Source organism: Pelophylax lessonae, assembly GCF_965119305.1.
Source record: "Pelophylax lessonae genome assembly, chromosome: 2".
NCBI classification, from domain to species: domain Eukaryota; kingdom Metazoa; phylum Chordata; class Amphibia; order Anura; family Ranidae; genus Pelophylax; species Pelophylax lessonae.
The window spans coordinates 122,536,951-122,555,328 of NC_138769.1; the positions used below are offsets into that span (position 1 = coordinate 122,536,951).

The window sequence follows — 18,378 nt, forward strand, 5'->3', positions numbered from 1 at the left end:
TGTCAAAGCGAGTTCTACTTCTGTTCTTATTTCCGTGGATTGTAAAAGGGATTCATTTAATCTCCATGTGGGGGGTTTTGATGGTACAGAGTCCAAATCCAGTACTATGTGTACTGGAGCATGGTCCGACATAATAGGCGTTCCAATTGCAGTAGCTTTAACCCTTCCCAGTTCACTCTGAGGGATCATGAATCTATCTAACCTTGAATACATGTTATGCGATGCGGAGAAATACGAGAAGTCCTTTTCACCTGCATGCATAATCCTCCACGGATCAATCAAATCGAGAAGAGAAAGTTCTTTTCTCAGACCATTGAGTTTTGCATAAGACAGGTGGGAGGAGCCTCGTGAAGTGTCTAGTAGGGGTTCTGCCACATAATTCCAGTCTCCGCCCATTATCAGTATTCCTTCCCGAAAATCAAGGATCATCGGTAATAGCTGCTGTAAAAATGTTAATTGATTCACATTTGGGAAGTATACATTGATCAGTGTTATTACCTTTTGTCCCACTGTACCCTTTATCATAAGGTATCTTCCCTGTGGATCTATCTTTGATTCCCGGTGTATCCAGTCTACTTCCTTCGCTATAACCATACTGACCCCTTTTGATTTTGATATTGGTGAGGGGGCGTGGTATGCCCATGGATAAAATCTATTGCACAGTTTAGGTATATTATCAGTTTTAAAGTATGTCTCCTGGAAGAAGGCTACCTGCGTATGGCCCTTTCTTATGTCATTCAATACCCGCATGCGTTTTTCGGGGGTAGATAGACCCCTTACATTTAATGAGGTCATCTTTAAACCTGCTCTGCCCGCCCTGGCCATTTTACCTCCCCCTCCTCAATCCCCAGTAACTTTAACTTATTCCACCTTTTCAATATAAGGGGGCGGGGGGGGGGGGGGAAAGAGGGGAGGGAGAGAGAGAAAAAAAAAAAAAAAAAAAAAAAAATGGAGGGATGGGATATATCAATGCTCGATCCTCACTGTTAATCTCCTGTTTTCCCTAATTGTCAAACCTTGACCGAAGCGCAACTATGCACTTATCTACTCTCGGGGCGAGTGAGAAGGTCGTTCCGTGGGACCTATACTATTTATAGGAAGCGAGAAGACAAAAGAAAAAAATGAAAAAGAAATCACAGGAAAAAACAACCCAATACAATAGTCTTCCCACTTCAAACTATAAGCGTTGCTCCCTGAGGACCGGCGAGCAGCCGCTCCGACTTTACTTATTTATGAAGAGCAGGACAGCACGAAAGATGTCTAAAAAGATTGATTTAAGCCCAATACGTATGGTCCCTCATTGAGGGGGAATTATCCAATTGTTTATCTGGCCAATTAAAGGTCTATCCCCCCCTTATGGTCGGTACAAAATACCCAATTCTAGTCTGTTTCGTGCTATTCCTGCTCCCCAAGCCATATTACCTGTTCCCTCTAGGCTAAAAAGGGAAATCAAAAACAGAAAACACAACATTTTAGGTCCCTCTATTCGGGGGTGAATCCCCCTCGGTGTGTACTTCATTTCCACGGCCCAATGTGGGGTCTCACCCCTTTCGGGGTGTTAGCCCCTTCTTATAGGCCCTTCCCGGGCATATGGAGCCCCAGGGAGTCTTTGTATCCCTGCAACTCCAGCCAGTCCGGCACCACTACAGGGGGGGTTCCGAGAAATGTAAAAAGACCCGGTAGTTGATCCGGCCACCGTAGAATGTAAGAACTATCTTTTTTAACCACAATTAAATGGAAAGGGTGGCCCCAATAGTATTTGGCCCCAGCGTTCTGTATGGTTTCCAAAACTGGTTTTAAGGTTGCTCTCATCCTAAGTGTCTGTCTTGATAGGTCCGGTAACAGCCGTATTGTTGAACCTTCATAATCAAGTGGGCCTTTTCTCCATGCGTTTTTCATAATTCTTTCCTTAATTGAAAAGTAATGGATCCTTATAAGGACGTCCTGGGGAAAGTCTGTTCCCATGCTTCTGGGGGCTTTAACCCGATGGACTCGGTCTATTTCTATCTCCTCATTTTGAGTGGTTTCTAAGAATATATTTAATATAGCCATTACTTTAGTTTTTAAATCTGGGCCTTGCACTGCGTCCGTTAACCCCCGAAGGCGTATATTGTTCCTTCTGTTTCTGTTCTCCCCATCGTCTTGTTGGAGTTTCAAGATCAGTAATTGCCTAGCAAAATTTTTATGTGTGTCTTCCATATGAACCACTCTAGCATTTAAAGCGTTTGTCTCCACTTCCACCGTTTCTATTTTTTTAGACATTGCATCCATCTGTCCTTTAAGAGAATTGATTTCTTGTGTCAATGCCAGGACAATTGAGGATGCCATTTCCGACATGTCCTGTTTTGTGGGTATAGCTGCCAATAAGTCTTTCAACTCCACGTTTAAACTGTCCTGTGTTCGGGAGTTTTGGGGGGTAGGGGAGTCAGTTCTCTGCGTGTTTTTGTCCGTCCCTTGCTGATTGAGATTCCCTAATGGGATTTCAGCAGGTTCCCGTTGATTACTGCCAGTTTTTTTTGAGGCATTTATATTAGCCGACCCCGAGCGTGTCTGTGCCATTTTGGAATAAGAAACACTTTCTTCTTGTGTGGGGGGGGTTCGAATAAAGTACTGAGAAATGTCTGTATGTCTCACCGGCGTGTTAACAGCCGCTCTCTCCCCTTCCCCACTCATAGACCAGAATACAGCTTTTGTCCACCCAGTGTATTGCTTCGGCTGTTTTCTCAGGAGTCAGTTCCCCCTTTTAGAGAAATATTATTTTAAGGAAATTCACTTACAGTTCCGAAGTGATGTCTGGGGCTGCTTCTGATCACCTTGGCATCAGACTCTCCTCTAACTAGGTACGGCTCGCTGCGGACCTCCAGGGATCGATTCGGCTCTGTGTTTAACAGCAGGGCGATACGGATCCCGGGTTGCTCCTTTGGCTCACCAGGCTGTCTGACTCCCGTTCTCTCCCCTCACTCCTCTGGATTGAGCAACTGCTGTGTCCTGTAGGGAACGCCGGCTTCTTTCCCCAGAGCGGCCGCTCACCAGCGCACACGGAGCCCCGCCACGAGTTGTCTCACGGCGCCATGTCCTCAGCCACGCCCCTTACAGGGAGGATCTTCGCAAAAAATTCTTGTTGACCTTGTAAAAAAAATCGGAGCTTTCCTTTGCTTGCTTCCTGTGCTATCTCAAGGAGAGTGGACATAGACAGAGCCCGCTCTGCTCTATGGGTGTAAACACACTCTCCTGTTTTTTTTTTATATCCGACTGCCCTTTGATCCTTCTAGACATAGGAGGACAGATCTCCTTTTTTTTTTTATCGGATTGGAGGTAGGCAGGTGTAAATGGACAAAAGTCCATTTTGACCTGCCAGTCCATAGGCAAAAATTATAATTGTGTAAATTGCTGCGCTAAAACGTGATAATGTACAAGGTGACTCCGTTTAAAACGAAATAGAACATAAAATCTAGAATAAACACAGGTGCATATTTAAGTAAAAAAAAGTCCAGATTAGGTCTTCCAAAACACCACAGTGACACTTTGCAGAAAGGGAGTGTTTAATCCACTTTGACAATCACCACGTGAGCCTTCACCAACCACAAGCAATGGGCACTTACCAAAATCCGCATAAATATGACCATCCCATCAAGCAGAAATTCAGTTCATATTGTTTGGCTGGAATTTAGCAGTATATCTTGTGAATCCAATCAATGGTAACATCAATGGTGACCATAAATGCACAGAATTCCACATAAAATCCAAATTGAAGATTCCACATAGTGTAAAACTGTCTAAAGGTTTTTTTTTGCAGTTCAAAGTATCAAAATTACGCATGAATAAAAACAATACGCACTTTGTGTGCATAACAATCTCGAGATGCATGATAAGTGCCGGTTCACACTGCCACGACCATAAAGTCGCCCCATGTCGGAGCGATTTTTACAGCGATTTTACCGCGATTTACAGCGATTTTACAGCGACTTTACCGCGACTTGTGAATTATTTTGCATGACTTATATGACAGACGACTTTGTGTTTGGCCAATCAGAATATGATGTGTTGTGACCTAATTCCCCTTTTCTGTTTTTTTTTTCTCATTTCCTCATTGCCCACCAGTGCCACGTATCAGTGTCCACCAGTGCCACTGCCCACCAGTGCCACATATGTGTCCATTGCCACTGCCCACCAGTGCCACGAATCCGTGTCCACCAGTGCCACATAGTGCCACGAATCAGTGTCCATCAGTGCCACGAATCAGTGTCCACCAGTGCCATGTATTAGTGCCACTAATCAGTGTCCACCAGTGCCACGTATCAGTGCCACATGTCAGTGCCACGTATCAGTGTCCACCAGTGCTACATATCAGTGCCACGAATCCGTGTCCACCAGTGCCACGTATCAGTGCCACGTATCAGTGTCCACCAGTGCCACGTATCAGTGTCCACCAGTGCCACGTATCAGTGCCATGTATCAGTGTCCACCAGTGCCACGTATCAGTGTCCACCAGTGCCATGTATCAGTGTCCACCAGTGCCACGTATCAGTGCCACGAATCGGTGTCCATCAGTGCCACGTATCAGTGTCCACCAGTGCCACGTATCAGTGCCACTTATCTGTGTCCACCAGTGCCACTCACACAGACCAAGCAGAGATAATGGAATATATATACCATTACATATATATAATATATATATATAATATACCATATAGGCATGGCTGCAATGTGGGGAATCCCTGGCTAATCTCGTTCTTCTTCCTGGAAAGTCTGATAACAAGTCGCTTCAATTAAGATAAGGAGGCGACTCCCATTGAAGTATATAGGACAAGTCGGATCACAGGTCGCCTCAAAGTATTACAGGACCCTTTTCTGAAGTCGAGGCAACTTCAGTAGTGCCAATTAAGACGGCACTGATTGATTAACATTGCTTTTGTTATGTCAGGCGACCTGGGGCAACACAAGTTGCCTCATAAGTCGCGCTAGTGTGAATGGGCTCTAAAGGTTCCAAACAATGCTTCACAAAAAATGACCGGTCCAAGTAGCTGTGGCGATGTCATGTGCGTTAGCTTGGCCCAACAGGTTTAGTTAAATGTGAAATCATCGGGGGCAAAAACACCACGCTTGTCCTCATGCCTGTTTTATATGTATTTAATAAGGCAGGTGACCCCCATGATTATTGGTCTCAAATTGTACTTCCTGTATTCTAAGATGGCCGACAAAGCCATCCAAGCCTCACTTTAAAAGATAAAAATGGCCACTTGGCCAGAACCAAATAGCACCAAGCCTCACTATCAAGTTCAACAATGTATCTCTATCTCAAATAGTACTTACTGTATAGTAAGATGGCCAACACAGCCATCCAAGCCTCATTTTTGAAAATGAAAATGGCCACCTTGCCCAGAACAGAAGCACCAAGCCTTACTATCAAGTCCAAGATGTCTGACGAACCAAAAGTTACTTAACCTCATTATCAATGTAAAGATGGCCGGCGGATTAGGAACCAAGCCTCGGCTCCAGTCCTGCATTAACCAGCCGTAACAGAGCCTTGATTGTAATCCAGAAACCGACTCCCAAAAATGAATATGGAAATGTTATATAATACAGAAAAAGACCTAAAACTGTTTTACACTATGTGGATTTTTCCATTTTGATTTTATGTAGAATTTTGTGCATTTATGGTTGTCATTGAGGTTACCATTAATTGGATTCATGACATCTACTGCTAAACTACCAGCCAAACAATATGAACTGGATCTCTGCTTGATGGGATTGTCATATTTATGCGGATTCGACTCTGTAGTGGAATGCTCATGTTCTGATAAGAGTCCATTGCTTGTGGTTGGTGACGGGTCACATGATTGTCAAAGTGGATAGAACACTCCCTTTCTGTGTTACTGCGATATTTTGGAAGACCTAATCTGGACTTTTTTTTTCATTTATTTATGCACAGGTGTGTGTTCTATATTTTATATGTTCTTTTTCATTTTAACAGAGTCACCTTGAACATTTCTACATTTTAGTGCAGCAATTTACACAATTATCGCTGTTACATAGTTTGTCTGACTAGGTTTTTGCCAGCAGCTTTTTTCGGTTTATTGACCTGCCATTGTTTCATTGGGGAAAATGGACCATCCGATCAGATCTACCTGAAAAACTGACAGGCGGGTCCTGATCAGAATGATCATGTGAAAAGTGCCTTATTCGCCCTCCTAGTTCTTATTTTGGGACTACAGAATTTGTCCTTATGTTGTAAAGATTAGGATAGCTGGTGGTTTTTAGTAATAAAAAAAAAAAACAGCCAGGTAGAGCTGACACCACTTTGTCCACAAACATAGTGGGTGTGGAGTGTATTACTGGCAAATCAACTTGTATTTCTCTTTTGTTCATTGACGGATACAGTTCCTTATCTTCTTGACCATTGGGTTATACTGTCCCCTACAGGAGTAGGACACTAGGCAGGAAAAAGCTTGACTACGCCTATGGGGCAGTCCCAGGGGGTATGCTCCCACTCTCAGCTATAGGCACTTATTTTTTTTTCTACCTAGTCAGGGGTAAGGACCTAGTTCCTTGCTGGGATCTCTGGTGGTCCTGGCAATTTTTTCCTTTTTGTGAGAATCTACTATCAAATGCTGGACTGGGCGATGGACTGGATAATCTAGACCCAGAGGGTCCCCCCAGTCTGGCCAGTGAGGGTGAATACGACCTGGCCTCGGCCTGAGTCGCAGCGTTCCTCCTGGCCGTCGGCCCCCCTTTTCTGATGGAGCAGTGGTCTGTCAGGAGCGGTGCCCACCCTGTTTCTGGTATAGTAAGTAGCTGTCCTCCCTCCCCTAGTGCTGACTCCTGGATCTTTCTCTTCCTGATCGCTGCATGGTGTGCGGTTTGCCTGGTGCTGTAAGTGCCTGATAGGTGGTGGTGAGTTTTTCCCTCCCTCTCTCTGCTATAGCAGTGGTAGTGCTCTGTGCTGGACCCTATGGTGCGGTGGGGGTGAGTGGGGTGTCCCTAGCAGTGGTATACACTTTTTTGTGTGGAGTCCCTGGAGCACATTTCCCCACCTGATCCCCGTCTCAGAAGCTTCAGCTGCCTCCTGGGTCCCAGCAATCCCTGACTGCACTGACGGCAGGCCTGGAGTCCTTAGTGTCCAAGGTGAATTTGGTCCTGGGAAAACGGGCTAGCAAAAAGCGTCCCCCCGCCTTCACGTGCTTCATCTGGCTCATGAGATGCTGAATCTGATTCGGCTGCTGTGGATGCAAGTTACCCTTCTGGATCTGCATCCACGCACCCTGCGTGCTCAAATATTGAGGATGATTCCTCTGCTCTCCTAGCCGCGCATGAAAAGGCACTGGTGGATGAGCTGATTGTGTAATGCATGAAACTTTAAAAACGGAGGATGCGACTGATACTGCGTTGGAGGCGCCGGTCCCTTTTGGCACCACTGGCCCTCCAAGGCAGCGAGGGTGTTTCCCTTTCCCGCTTACTTTGATAATATTGTCACTAAACAGTGGGGCTGTCCAAAACACACTTGCTGTCCCTAAGCATTTTGCGATGCGGTGTCCTTATGAGGATTCCCTTCTTAAAAAGTGGGTGGTCCCATCTGTAGTGGACTTGCCGCTTTCCAAGTTAAATAAAGCCACCTTAATTCCAGTTGAGGAGTCCCCGGCCTTTAAAGATCCGGCTGAGCATACGGCTCTGACCCGCCTTATGTTCACTGTGCCTAGTTCGGCACTTAGGCTGGTATTTACTATTGCCCTGGTGTCGCAAACTCTGACCGAGTGGGCTAAACTTTTATGCCGAGACCTGCAGGGGGAACAGCTTCCCCCTGCCTTTGCAGAACTGGTGGATCAATTGGTCTAGGGGCTACACTTTGTCTGTGATGCCTTTTTGGATGCGGCTCCTTTTGATTTCCAGACTGTCTGTCTCAGCAGTGGTCGTATTATCTTGCTGAAATGCTGGTCTGCGGATCAGACTTATAAGAAGGCCTTATCTGGTTTCCCATTTGTGGGGAATCACCTGTTTGGAGCTTCCTTTGATGACCTCAGTATTAAGAGCCTCACAGGGGGTGATTACTCTTCTTCCGCAGGCTTTCAAGGGCAAGGAGCCCTGTCGTAAACAGGGGGCATTCTTCTCGGCTCATAAGAGGCCTTTTCATCCCTCAGGGTCTCAAGACAAGGGATCTAAGCCCTTCAGAGCCTCCACCGGAGGTTCCAAGAGGACCTAGTCTGGTAAGTCATGAGCAGGCTCTTCCAGACCTGTGGACAAGGCTTTCTCTGCATGAAGGGGTGCCCTCACCCGTATCTACAGGTGGGGGGGGGGGGTCTTCGACGGTTTTTCTGATTCGTTGACCTCCCTGGTAAGGGACAAGGGGGTCCTCAAAGTTATTCAGTATGGCTACAAGATCGAGTTTTGGTCTTATCCTCCGGAAAGGTTCTTTCCTTCCAACCTGCGCTTGTCCCCAGATCGCTTATGGGATCTCTTTGGGGCGGTGCAAGACTTGTTAGTTCAAGGGGTGATTGTCCCGGTTCCGACTTCAGAACGTTTTCAGGGGTTTTACTCAAACCTGTTTAAGGAAGGCAAGGTGCGTCCAATCCTGGACCTCAAGGCGCTAAACTGCTTTGTGTAGGGACAGAATTTCCGAGTGGAGTCCATTCGCACGGTAGTGGTGTCCCTGCATCAGGGGGATTTTCTCGCTTCTATCGACATCAAGGGCATCTACCTTCACATTCCTATGTGTGCCGGTCACCAGCGCCTCCTCCGCTTTGCCGTGGGCAAGGAGAATTATCAGTTTGTGGCATTACCCTTTGGTCTCGCCTAGGCTCCTTGGGTCTTCACAAAAGTGTTGGCCCCGGTACTAGCATTGTTGCGTTAGTGGGGGATTGCGGTACTGGGGTACCTGGTTGATCTACTTCTGCAAGCAGAGCCTCCAATTGCTCTGATGGACAACTTGGGAATTACTCTGCGAACTCTGAGGGAGTTCGGTCAGATTCTGAATCCCTAGTAGTCTGCTCTGGTTCTGTCCACAAGACTGGACTATCTGCATCTGACTCTGGACTCAGCCTCAGCCAGAGTGTTGCTTCCTCCGGAAAAACTCCAGAAATTGCAGGAGGCAATCTAGCTTCTGTTGTCTAGTGGACTGTCATCCGTTTGGGATTCCATGCGGGTGCTGGGCCTGATGGGGTGGTTCCGTTTGCACAGTTCCACACGAGATCTCTTTGGCAGAGGAACTCTTGATCTATTCCTGGACTAATGATGGAATTGTCTTGATACAGCCTTGTTTGGAAACTGAGGTGTGATGCTGCTGTTATCTTTGCAATCTATGCCCTCTAAGCTTATCCACGAGAGTGGGTAAGCATCTCCTTCTGGTGAGTTTTCAATTCAGGCATTCCCCCGGAACGTTGGTGGTGGAGAGTGGGGTGATCCCCCTAATATCACGTCCATCAAATACTCCTTGGATTAAGTGCACATTTATGTATATGTTCAAGCATATGGACTTCATATGGACTATTTGCGGATGATTTTTTGATTTTATATCTTTTAGTCATTCTTTAAGGGTTACATGTAGGTTCATGTTCCATATATGCTTATGAACACTTATGTGGTGGTGAGTTGTGTTACACCATCCCTGCGCTACTGAAATTTGTTTGATATACTTCATGACTCTATCATTTATCAGATTTCATTATTTATTCTTTGAAGTAGCAGCATATTATCAGATCACTTTTTACTCTTAAGCGCATAGGGTTACTCGCCATATTTTTGAGTTATCAAGAGCTATTGTGAGTATCTGTGTATTCGTTCTCATGGATGGACCTCGAAAAGAGTTGGATGCTTCTGCTGCGACCATTTCCAGATGGATCAGACACACAGTAATTCAGGCCTATTCAGTTAAGGGTCAGGTTCCCCTTTTCCCTGTTAAGTCGAGCTCCACGTTACCTGGTTGGCTACGGTGTAGTCTTGGGAATTTTTTCTTGCTGTTCCCACCCCTCATGTTTGACACTGGTTTGGGACATTCCAATGGTCAAGAAGATAAGGAGCTGTGTCCTTCAATGAACGAAAGAGAAAATGGGATTTTTGACTTACTGTAAAATCCATTTTTCTGATGTTCATTGACGGACATAGCACCCATCCCTCTGTGGAGTTGGCTTTCTTCTAACACTGTTTTTAACAAAACTGAGTGCCCTATAGCTGAGAGTAGGAGTATACCCTCTGGGACTGCCCCATAGGTGTAGTCAAGCTGTTATAAGAAGCTGTTGGGTTATACTGTTCCCCTACTCCAGTAGGGGACAGTATAACCCAATGGTCAAAAAGAGAAGAAGCTGTGTCCGTCAATGAACATCAGAGAAATGGATTGTACGGTAAGTCAAAAATCCAATTTTTTCTATACTTGCAGGGTCCAAAAAGGGGTTAAACATGGGTAAATGTGCATGTATTGCAGAGATTTACTACATATTTTTATTTTTTATTTTATCCTGACATACGCTTTACTCTAATAAAAGATGGCTAAGTGGCAACATAAATCAAATGCTGGCAATGGCAGGGGCATATAACCTTTCAAGAGTATGTTCACTTTTAGTAACTTTTTACTTTAACCGCCCTGTGCAGTTCCAGATCCCATAAATAGTGCATACCAGTTGGCTTTTTTTCCTTTCCTTTGCTTTGACCCCTGTCTCCTGTTTGCTGGACGTTATAAATGTGTGCGCCCTCTAGCTGCCAGACCAGCCTAGTTAAACTGTGCGCATATGCAGTACAATTTCTCCTTCTCTAGTCTGAGACTAAGCTCACCCGCTGCAGCTAGGAAAGGAAACTGCATACTGCTTAACTGGGGTGGGTGACAGTGTAGAAAATTATTATTTCTCTTTCGTTTCATTGACGGACACCGCTTCAGATCTTCATTACCGTTAGGTTATACTGCCCCCTACAGGAGTAGGACACTAGGCAGAAAATGAGTCTTGGCTACGCCCCTGGGCAGTCCCAGGGGGTATACCCCCTCTCTCTGCTATATGCACTCAGTTTTTTCTGCCTCGTCAGGAGTAAGGACCTAGTTCCTTGCTGGGATCTTTGGTCCAGGCAATTTTTTTTTTTTCTTCTGGATTTTTCCTATGAGATCTAAAATCAACTGCTGGACTGGGCGATGGGCTGAATAATCTAGATCCAGTGGCCACCCCTGTCTGACCAGCGAGCACGCGCAGACCTCAGCTCCACGCTAAGTCAGCCGCGACATAGCCCCACTGGACAGGGGCTGGCCTGAGAGTTAAATGCCTCAGAACCCCTGGGTTCCCCTCCTTCCTGTCAGGCACCCCCCCTTGTCATTTGTCCCCCATTCTGCCGCCACTTCCCCTCCACATATGTTGGGGCTGTTTGGGTGGTCTGGTCCACCTCCTGGGGTGGGGACAGGGCGCTGTGCTGGCGATGGGGGCCGGGGAGGTGCGTCGCCGGCAACTGGACGATCGACTGTGCGGGGGTTGTACCTGGTGGGGACCACTACCAGGGCCCTCCGTCCTGCCTGGGTGTGTCTTTGAGGCCTGGGTTCCCTCCTGGGTCCCTGTAAGCCTTGTCGTGCCGCGTGGGGCTGCCATTTTGTTGTAGCCTGTGTGTTTTTATACATGGCAGCTATGTTTTTGTAGGGTCCCCCTGGTGACTCATTGAATCTTTGGATCACATCTCCCCACCTGATCCCCTCTCTGAGGCTGGCGGGGCCTTCCGGGTCCCAACCATCCATCGATGCACTGACGGCGGTCCTGAAGTCCTGTGTGTCCCTGGTGGAGGTGGTCTTCGGGCGGCGGGCTAGAAAAAAAAGCACCCCCCGCCTTCCCTTGCCTCATCTGTCTCATCAGATCCTGAATCTGATTCGGCCGCCGTGGACGTGGGTCACCCTGCTGTGTCTGCAACCATGCGCCCGGAGTTCTCCAATAGTGAGGATGATTTCTCCACGTCTGCAACCGCGCTTAAAAAGGCGCTGGTGGAAGCATTGATTGTATCTGTGCGTGAGACCTTGAAGATGGAGGATGCAGCTGCGACGGAGGCGCAGGTTCTCTTTGGTACTCCCAAGCCACCTAGAGCAGCAGAGGTGTTTCCTTTCCCCGCCTATTTTGACATAATTGTCGCTAAAGAGTGGGAGCAGGTGCTCTTTGGTAACATGTTCCTTGTTACACCCTGAATACGGGTGTAATTTTATTATCAAAGGTGAATTTACCCTTTAAAGATTTAGTGATTTATTTTGATGTTTCTTCCTACCGCTGAAGCTGGTAAGGTGAAGTTTCCTCGAAGTGATGTGAAAAAGTAGCCAGCTGAATGGCTTTATATTACATACGGTAATACATGGTTAGAAACTTATGGCTGAAATTGTCTAGCTGTGTGGGACCAATTTATCATCTGAGGCTTACGTTGTCTTTAATCTGGAACACTTACAGCTTTGGGTGTGTGTCTTTATAGATATGAAATCAAGAAAAAACAAAATTGTCTAGATGCCAGGGTGTCTGCTATATGGTTCAAGGAAACGTCAGTAAGACCAAAGCCTTTGCCAGTTTCTCATTCTACACGTAGTTTGAGGCAAAGCATATGTTTAGCACTAAAAACACATTTAATTTTTTATTTTCTTAGGGGTAGTCTTGCTTTCTGTGGAACCTTCTGAAATTTTAAAGTAGAACTATAGGCAAAACTTATTTTTTTTTTTTCATTTTGGATAGAACAAGAAGGGTTATAAATCCTGTCAGATTTGTTTTTGCCATCTGTGTCCCCTTGGGGAAATATCCTGTTCCATAGCCAAACAGGAAGTGAGAGGAAATCCCATACCAATTAATAGAATTCCTTGGGTCACCAGAACTAGTGTCCCCTTTGGAAGATTCCCCCCCCCCCCCCCGAATACTTTTCTGGGGACAACCCAAAATTTGGGATTTTCTTTTACTTTCGCTTTCAGTGATAACGGTAAACAGGACAAATAGGGAGTGTGAATCTTCCTAATGCGAAGACAGACAGCAATAAAAACTGACAGGTGTTCTAGTGCCTATCCAATCCAAAACTAAAGAAAAAAAAAAAATTCCCTTTAGTGCCAGTTCACTATGGTGCGATTCGGGAACCCTGCGAATCCACTGTGGGTTCCCGCATCACACCTGACTTGCAGGCAGTTCCTACTGCCAAATACAAACGGCTGGGAGTGTCAATACAAAGTTAATGACACCCCCAGATCAGTTTGCATATCGCAATTGGAACTGTCAGTTCGGGCAGGAATCGGATCTCATGGGATCCGATTCTGGTGCAGACCAAAAAAAGGGTCCTGTGCGACTTTGGTCCAAATGCAATGCGAATTCAGCCATGCTGGTGCAAATTCAGCTATGCAATCTGCATGGCTAAATTCGCATCGCACAGACATCACATGTGATTTGCACAGCAGTGCGGTGCAAATCACATGCAATGTCTGACATTGCATATGTGTGAACCGGCACTAAGGCCACTTTCGCACTTAAGCGACCTGAAAGTCGCTCGGTTTTACTGGGATTTTGACTGGACTAGAAGCAATGCCTATGTCTATGGACCTCAAGACGCAATAAAATCGGCCCAAAGTAGTGCAGGGACTACTTTGAAGTCATTGCGATTTACAGTCAAACCGATATGAAGTGTACTCATTGGAAATCATTGAGTACGAATTGTCATGGGACTTTGCAGTCCCAAGTCGCAGGACAAGTCGCACACATGTGAAAGGGGCCCTAGTTATACTTCACCTCCCTGGCGGTATGCTCGAGTGTGGCTCGGGGTGGAATTTCAGTGCCATTAGCGATAACCCCGAGCCACACTCGGGGTACCGCCAGGGAGAAATCGCTGGATCCTGGAAGAGGTTACTTATCTTGTCCCCGGGATCCCGCGATGTATTCCGGCAGTGGACGGCAGCTGGATCTTCCGCCTGATGCTGTGTGCCCCGGCTTCCGTTCCCTGTGAGCGTCACGTCGCAGGGGGGTGGAACCGGCGGCAAATTCAAAATGTAAAACACACAAACACACTGATATATTGTAATCCTATTGGATTATATTACTAAATAAAATAAATTGACCTTAGTTTGCCCCCCCGTGTCCTTGCCTGCAGTTTTACTGTACTATCTATATAGAGATAGATAGATAGATAGATAGATAGATAGATAGATAGATAGATAGATAGATAGATAGATAGATAGATAGATAGATAGATAGATAGATAGATAGATAGATAGATAGATAGATAGATAGATAGATAGATAGATAGATAGATAGATAGATAGATAGATAGATAGATAGATAGATAGATAGATAGATAGATAGATAGATAGATAGATAGATAGATAGATAGATAGATAGATAGATAGATAGATAGATAGATAGATAGATAGATAGATAGATAGATAGATAGATAGATAGATAGATAGATAGATAGATAGATAGATAGATAGATAGATAGATAGATAGATAGATAGATAGATAGATAGATAGATAGATAGATAGATAGATAGATAGATAGATAGATAGATAGATAGATAGATAGATAGATAGATAGATAGATAGATAGATAGATAGATAGATAGATAGATAGATAGATAGATAGATATGCTTAAACTTATTTATAGTTTTTTATTATATTTTATGATTTTGTGTTTCAAACTTTATCATACCCAAGATGTTATAAAGAAGAACGCACAGTAAAAAAAAATTATATGTAAATAAATACCGGTAGTTGGTTTGAGCTGCTCGTCCTTAAGAATTACATGCAAAAGAATGGTATCGCTTTCAGCACCTAAAATCTGAAATAATCATACCGCCAGGGAGGTTAATGAATGGACTGGTTAAAGTGGAGTTCCACCCTAAAATGATACTTACCTCCATCTTCTCGCTCTGGGCCACCTGAAAAACAAATGGATAATCGCATTTTTTTTTTTTTTTTTTACTTACCTCGTAGAGAAGAAAATATACTTACCTTACTTCCTTCTTCCTCCCCTCGGCGACCACGGCCCGTCATCACTTCCTGGCTTTGCAATGATTCCTGGGAGCTGAACGTCATCGCTCCCAGGAATCATTGCGTCTGCACCGGCCCCGACATCGGTTCCGGGGCCCGCACGTCATTCCCTTCTAAACAGCTTCTGGGCAAGCCCAGAAGCTGTGGAGGGATGACGCGCCCGCACTGGAAGTGACAGCGGGGCCGGTGCAGTGCATCGTGGGACCGAAGAAGACGGAAGAGGACGCAGAAGAGGATCGCGCTGGCTTCAAGCTGCCCCCACCTGAGATGGCAGCGCTGGACAATACTTTTTCAAGGTAAGTATTTGTCCTAAAAGGTAAGTGCAACCCGGGACAGATCAGAGGCTAGCCATTGTGGAATGTACTAGCCCTGACTGTCCTGGGGGTATTTTTATTAAAAAAAAGTATTCCAGGGTGGAACTCCGCTTTAATGCAGTATTGATAATATAACATCGATAGGGAGTGTGGGCACAAGCCTTCCTGGTGGTCCTTTCTGGTCTGTAGAATCTGAAAGCGTAGATCAGCAGCAATGCCAGGGTACAAACTGCTGAGTCTTTGCAGCAGGAAAAGGTTGCAAAGATTACTAGCATTCTTCTATTTATGGTCAGCTCTGCAAAAAATAGGCTTCCTTCTGTGCTGTCTATATTACTGATGGTTGCTACGCAAAACATCTGTAAAAACAGTTGAAATATTATTACATGTTAGATCATTTGACAGGACGAGCTCACACATGTGCAGTTACCAGTCACTGCTAGGGCACATAGGAAACAATAGTCAGTCATAATCTGGCTGTTTCAAATTTAGCAGATAACTGTACACAGAAATAAATAGATGGGCCATGAAATTAAGTCCAATAGAATAATTTAGCCAGGAATAAAATTAATTAGTTGTGTCCCTGCTTGTTTGTTTTATATATACAATTTTTTTATCATTACAAGAGCATATTTCAAAGCTGCTCAGTTTTATTCCTTTGCAATCACATGGTTCCATGATCTTTTGTGTGCCATATGGAAGTACATCTGTGCTCATACTCGAGTTTTGTTGCGAATTTATGTTGTGTAGATATTTTGTACAGAGTATGTCATTTTTTTTTATTGTGTATAAAGAATTACACATTAGTGTTTTCTGACAAAAGCTGAGAGTCGGTTCCTTTTTATGAAAATATGGGGCTAGTCCTTGATGAGCCAGATGCACACTCCCTTCTCACTTTTTTTTTCTTCTAAGGCCTCATTCACACAGGAGTAATACAGTGTACACCCATGCCAGGGCTTTGTTTGCCCCTGGAGGGATGCCCAGGTGTTTCGTACATCCCTGGGCTGGCAGTTCTGTTCCTATCAGTTGGGATGCAGTGGCTGCATAGACACAGCCATTGCTCCCAATATAACGTGTGCGGGTGCTCATGGAACACCTGTGTATCCTCAAGTGGGGAAACATTTTTTGCTTTTACTGAATTATCTCAACTTTCAGATTCCATTCATACTTTGTGATTTGGGATAATGGGCAGAATCACTGCCCTTCTTCCCATGATCCCAAATTGTGTGGCAATTGCAAGTTCTGCCGACTTTATCCTTTAAATGGCACCCTGTATGTATTGTGATCCTGCCGCAATTCTTGCACGGCAGGATAGTGCGGCGATCGCTGTAAAATGCTGCTTTAAGAATCACGTGAAACTTGTTGCCCAAAAAGGAGCAGCTGCTTTTTTTGGGGTGACAAACACACATAGGGCAGCCCATTCAAGTGAATGGGATGCCTTATTCGACATGCAGAATTGCGTGAAACTCACATCAAAATCGTTCAAAATGCGAACAGGGCCCTAATGTCACTACTTTCCTCCTTTTTTATAGCGATTTAAACGGCTCCCAAATTGCCCAATAAAAGCAAATGATATTCCTGAGTCCAAACAAAGCTTGTAAAATCAGGCCATATCACCATTTTTTGTGAGCACCACCAGAATAGCAAATATTCTTCTCATTGTTTTGGGGACTTATGTTTTGTCAGGCAACATCTTGAAGGATGTTGGTGGTTAACTAGATGGACCTCACCGGTGACATCTTATTGTATACTTCTAGATTATGACTAGATTTATAGAATATCTGGTCTTATTTTTTTTTTGCTTTATAACCCCTGAAAGAGTCCAGTGGTCTGCCACTGTCACATTTATTGGACTGTTGGTCTTTGTGTAAATGTGGAATAGAAGTTTTTTTTTTTCTCAAGCGAACGTTAACGTCATTTTAAGCAAATCTAGACAATACCTGTTGATTTTGTCAGAACTGCCACTCTTGTCTCTTCCTGTGAGCTGCACCAAACGATATCTATTTTCTTAGCTATCTTTTGTAAACTACCAATCGCCCTGCTTCCAATGTCATGGAGATGGAGATGTGGACATGTTTATGGTCTAGGGCAAGCACGTCAAACTGCATTTCTTTTTGGGCCATGTCCGCATTATGGTTACCCTCAAAGAGCCAGTTGCATCTGTAAGACTAGATATCCAGAGCATGATGCCCCACTGTCAGAAGTCAAGAGTCCCCCCCCCCCCCCACCTTGTGCTGCTGCTGAGAAGTTGAAATCGCTGGATCTGGAGGAGGATCAGAGGAGGGCAGCAGTCAGCTGCCGGAGTCTGCTTTCTGCTGCTGCACAGAGAGGCACAGGATCTGTAGCAGCCGGAGGAGTCCTGTCCTACTCTCCCCTACTGACTGCTGTGACAGTAAGGGTCAAAGAGAAGTGCAGGATCTGGCAGAGGAGTTCTGTTGTCCTTTCTGCTACCAACTGCTGAGATGGTGGGTGCGGAGAGCAGGCGGGGGCACAGCTGCAGCAGAGGTGCGACAGCCATAAGAAATGTCTTGTCTATATTCCCCTTGCACACATGTTCCTGGGAACAAGGCTCATCGATAGTGGGTGCTGCAGCGACAACATTTGAGGATCCTTGCTTTGCTGGCGAATATGTGCAACTATCTGGCCAAAAGAAATGACCTGGAGAGCCGGAATTCGCCTGCGGGTCTCGTGTTTGACACATGTGGTCTAGGGTAACAACCATGACTTCCTCCATACAGTGAAGTGAGTCAGCCATCCAGGGACAGGAAGTTTGTTATCTGCAGGATTACCAGGTTAAAAAAAAAAGCATATGAAATGTGAAAAAAAAGAAAAGAATGCAACCACATACCAAGGGGGCTAGTAAGCTGCTGCTACAATATATTACACTTTTGGTTTTGGATTAAGATACACTGCAGGGAATGTTTACTAAAACTGGTTCACACAGAATCGGGTGCAGTTGTAAATAGTAACCAATCAGCTTCTAGGTTTTATTGTCAAAGTTTAATTGAGCAAGCTGAAGTTAGAAGCTGATTGGTTTCTATGCACGGCTGCACCAGTTTTAGTAAATCTCCCGCTTTAAGTAGAGAAATGCTAACACCTCTGTCAGCTTTTAGGC

At 45.1% G+C, this 18,378-nt stretch overlaps 1 protein-coding gene across 3 annotated transcripts in view; it reads left to right on the forward strand.

The window, feature by feature from the left end:
• GIT1 (GIT ArfGAP 1) overlaps window positions 1–18,378 on the forward strand; it is a 280,050-nt gene that overhangs the window by 123,722 nt on the left and 137,950 nt on the right. The gene's annotated exons all lie outside the window — the stretch shown is intronic.